General features: G+C 42.3%; 1 protein-coding gene across 4 annotated transcripts in view; it reads left to right on the forward strand.

Annotated features, from left to right (window-relative positions):
• The first annotated feature begins 3,971 nt into the window (after window positions 1–3,971).
• LOC310780163 (protein NLRC3-like) overlaps window positions 3,972–5,000 on the forward strand; it is a 121,744-nt gene continuing 120,715 nt past the window's right edge. For all 4 annotated transcript variants that reach the window (XM_083640729.1, XM_083640726.1, XM_083640728.1 and 1 more), the window contains exon 1: window positions 3,972–4,036. The gene's annotated coding sequence lies outside the window, so the exon portion shown is untranslated. The remainder of the gene's footprint in view (window positions 4,037–5,000) is intronic.

Genomic DNA, 5,000 nt, shown 5'->3' on the forward strand with positions numbered 1-5,000 from the left:
CATGAGTTTGCACACGTGCAGTAGGTGTGCTGCACACAGGTAGCTACTTGAAGGGAAATGACAGGGGAGTGCCGGAGGTGAGGTGAGGAGACTCTGATCCTGAACGTCAGCCAAGATAGCTCTAAAGAATGTTGTAAACAAAGAAACACACACAGACAAAATCAAGTTCAAACAAGACAGCAAGACAGCCTCTCACAGCCTAGCAGCACCCAAAGCTTAGGAATGGAAGAGAGCATGGACAGTCCATGGGCAGTCCAAGTCCAAGAGGATCCACACCGGGACCACTGAGCAAGGGGTCAGAGGCAAGTGGTCAGTCCTCCCAAGAGGGTCTTGTACCACAGGGTGGGAACCACTGCTCTAGAAGAATGACCTGTGTGAATATAAGCTTTTTACCCTGTTTGACCCCACATGCACCTAAAATAGCTATTTACACATTTAAAGTGTAACTTACCCCCAAAACATTTTTTTCAGCTTTTAACCAATATGACTTTGGGCGTGGTGTGTGAAGAATTCTGGTCAACATTTCCACCTTTGAGACCAAACTGTACCATTTGTATCATTTTCAGCAGCATAAGTGACCTCTATGGGTTCAAACCTGCCTTTTTTGTGCCCTCAAATGAATGGGAGATTTGGTACATCGTGACGTCACGGTGGGGTTAGCGCGTGCCCCACTTATCTGAATCCCCCCCCCCCCCCCATGTGATACAGTAGTTCACGCGGCGCGAGCCCTTTAATAGCAATGCATGCATGGGTAATCGCCTACTGTGGCTAATATTAGCCGCTAGTTAGTTATGTTACATGGCAGTAAAACGCCACTGAATGACCAAATTGATAGAACTTTTAACCATTTCGAGTAACACTGTTTCCATACGGATCACCAGCGTTAGTTTGTTGATTATAACGTGGCTATATTCATAACGTTTTCTATGATATCTATCTCGGATACACTGAGAATACTGGGAGGCGGGCCATAGCGTCTCTGTCGATGATTTGATTTGACAGTTCTGGGCACTGGCGTTGGCCAATCCTGGCGTGTTCCACCCCCAAATCGATTGTGTTCTGGCTCTGGCGCAAAGCAAGTGGGTTTCAGGACAAAACAGTCTCGAGCCATGTACGTTATCTTTAGAGCAATATTCCTGGAATGCAAGTTTAACTAAACAGTAACATGTCCTCTGCATTCTACATCAAAGTAAGACATTACGGGTTGTTTTATTTTGTATGTTACATACTTATTGGCCAAGATATGTTAGTTTATGGGGGAGGAATTCTGCCAGCTAAAGAAGGGAGTATTAGGCGGCCATCTTGCCTGCAGAGTTTTCAAATAAAGTAGAATACCGTTTTGCAAGAAATCTGGGGGGGTCAGTCCCCCTTTAATCTTATAAAAAGTCTATTTGATAGTGAAATGTGGTGATATTGGCCCAGCTCCATGCATTCTATTCCTGTGTTATACTCTTTATTTCACTGTTGTTGACACATTAAAGACACGCCTCCTAATGTGATCTGTGGTTTCTCACACTGGTTTAGTGCATAGTGAGGCTTCTAGCAGTGTTGCCATTTTAAAGACGGGTGGTTTCCAGCCCAAAAACTGTTCAAAAACAGCCCCACATTTTTTAAGAAGAAACATGCCCAAAACACCCCCCCCCCCCCATCCCCCTGTACCAATTACATTATACACAGTAAACCTGATAATGACACTATACACACATGATCCTGAATCATGCTTTCCCCCCCTTTGTATATGTGATCATTTTTGCATTTAGTAGTTCCACTTCAAACCAACATGGTATAAAATAGAACCAAACTCTGACTTTCCTTCTTTTCATTTAAATAGACTATCTCAGCTTTGCTATAAACAGGACCACATTTTCTCCAGCATTTAACCCCAGAGTCTCAGAGGTTCACAGACGATCAGATTGATTGCACACAAACATCATCTCCTCCCACAACAGGGTTTACACAGTCCCCCTGACTGACCGCATGTGGCTGTCATGGTGACTGATTGGATGTACGGAGTACGGAATTGAAAACCACCAAACTGATCTCAAAGCAGCTCAAATTTGGTTCACCTGCCCAAACCAATTTTGACATGCTCAATCAAATTATAAACCACCCAATTGGGCAGGAACCTCCCCCACCTGGCAACACTGGTTTGTAGCCTTTGGCAGTGAAGTTAGGAGGATAGGGCGTGCCAGCAGTCACAGATCAAATGATCACAGACTGAAGTCTCCGTGTCTCTTCTACAGACGAAGGCTGAGAGTCTGTTTGGCTTAATCGATGTGAGTTGAACAGGTAAGAATCCTACAGGAAACATTACACATGATTGATACATGAACCATGTGGAATTGTATTGTGTAACTGTGTGACTGTATAATATATTCTTATAATAAGATTTTATATGAAGTCTTTCCAATTGTGCATTTGATGCTTGGTGAATAATTATGGTTAAGTGTGCTATGATTTCCCCCACAACAAACCTTTTCTATGACGATGATATGGTGATGTCGTATTTGACGTTCCATGTATTCTCATGCTGCTGCTAACCATTTTGATGATCGATGGTATTGACATTATGAATGTTAAAGGTAACAATAAACATATGTGAGCTGCTCTGACAAAATCAGTCACATGTAGCACTGACCCGTTTGTGTAGACATGTGATTTTAGGGGGGGGGGGGGGGGATATAGATTTTGGCTGTTTTGGGGTTTCACCAGATTTGAGCAAAATAAAGCCATGGCTTTCATTCTGTGTAAAGTTTATTGTGAAAGTCCAATGTTAAATATAGTTTTGAAGCTCATAAAGGTAGGGTGACAAACTAGCTTACTTTGTCAAAAGAGTACCATGATAATGAAGCATCGCGTTAGTTCATTCGAGACACAGAAGTCATACGCTATGCCCGAGCTGTATCCAGCTGTCAGCCGCTGATTGAATCATTCATTCACCAACCACAGCTATTCTCACAATAAGGCGGTCCGCTTAAATACGGCCTCCTCTCTCACGCTGATCTGCTCCACCCATGCTGCCTCACACTGCTGCTGCTGGCAATGCTTTGCCTCCACCACCCCAGCCTCCACCTTTATAGCTCAGTCTGCTTGGCTCAAAGGCTAATCATGTATTCTAGCTCAAGAGTCTGCATGGCTCAAAATGTGAACATGTTTCCATGTCTTGCTTAGGCTCCCTCTCTTACTCACTATGGCTTTACATTTTTCTGGAATCTTGTATCCCCATGGGAGATTTTTGCGGCCCTCCCTGCTCGGCGTAGCATGCTGCTGGGCCGGTTCAGGGAGGAGCATCTTCTGTAAAGAGCGGAGCATTCAACGCCAAACATAACTGTATTTCCATTTATGCAATAAATGGTTAAATCTATGACGAGAGTGTTCTTGAATGACATTTTGATATCACCTGAAAGATGACATTTACAACTTTCCAACAGTGTATACAAGTCAAAATGTGTTTCAGTGTCAATGTGACTGACGTCATGAGAGTTTTGATATTCAGCTGTTTGTGACGTCAGACAGATTTTAGATCCACCTCAGTAAGAGTTTTGATATTCAGCTGTTTGTGACGTCGTAAGAGTTTTGATATTCAGCTGTTTGTGACGTCAGACAGATTTCAGATCCAGCTCAGTAAGAGTTTTGATATTGCAGCTGTTCAGCTGTCAGATAGATCGCACTCTGTTATTGAATTGTAAACCAATATAAATTATTCCTCCATGCATTACACATCTCTGTGCCTGTCTGCTGTTTAGTTGTCTGTAGATGATGTGGTTAATGTCTCCATCTAGAGGATACACAATAGAACTGATCTGTGGTGTCTCTGCCTTGGTTTCTGGCCTCAGGATAGACCGTTTTTGTGTCAGACTAGACGAGACTTGTTTACCCTGAAGATATGAGGTCACACCCTCATATCAAATGAACACAGATAACCAGGACTGACAAAGGAGAGTAAGCAGGCTGTCTCTCTCTCTTTCTCTACAGATGAAGAAAGGAAGTCTCTGTGACTTGATGTTGTGAATTCACCAGGAGAACATCTTCCAAGGTAATGCTGACTACATTTGTCTTTGTTTACTGATTGTTTGTTGTCTGGCAACATGTGAACAAACTTCTGTCTTTATCTGTACTGTTGAAGGAAAACAATATTGTTAGATGAATACACGATCATGTTGTATGTTATGACTGTAATGTCGACATTTGCAAGACAAACTGCTAAAGTCTTTCAAATCAGGAACCTGCTATTTGCAGATGGTGTCCATAGTGGCATAATATCCAACACTTGTTCTCTTTGCGGCCATAAAGAACATCTACTTCCACTGTCATTGCATTGATTGCATGGAGGGAAAAGTGATGATGCCAAATTCAATAAAAAATGTGGCAGTTTAAGGTTCCCCTGGTTATCAGCAAATGAACACACCCCATAAAATTTGACTCAAGACTACTATTCAAAATGAGAAGTGTCTGTTTGTGAGTGAGTGAACAGTATTTTGTCTGGCCACAGCTATGTTATTTTACGTGCGATCAGGCTGAAACTTTCAGAAGGTGTAAAGAGCACCCGTGTGGGTGACCTGACGGCAGAGATGGGCAGTATTTTTAAATACATGTATTTAAAATACGTATTTCAAATACATTTGTGTATTTTGCAATTTGTATTTGGCTGGACCCAGAAAAATAAGATGACATTTGTATCAAAATAGTTCAGACCTTGTATTTTGTGTATATTAAATTCATAAAATACTTTTTTATGTAATTTTATTCTCAAATTGACACATTTTTAACATTGAGACAGGTTAAAACTGTGGAAAAACATGATCAGACAGTTGTCTTCCATGCATGAAGTGCAGCTGTGCTCAGTTTTACAACGCCCCATTGTGTCGTCATGGCCCAATTACACCCACCTCCGCCCGCTCTCCACTTTACACCTGGAGGTGCTCCACATGTATGAAAGCAACATGCCTCATGTCTGAAAGGGTACACTTCACGTATCGCCCGGGTCAGGCTCAGGGCAA

This window comes from Poromitra crassiceps, assembly GCF_964638095.1.
Source record: "Poromitra crassiceps genome assembly, chromosome: 7".
Lineage (NCBI taxonomy): Eukaryota > Metazoa > Chordata > Actinopteri > Beryciformes > Melamphaidae > Poromitra > Poromitra crassiceps.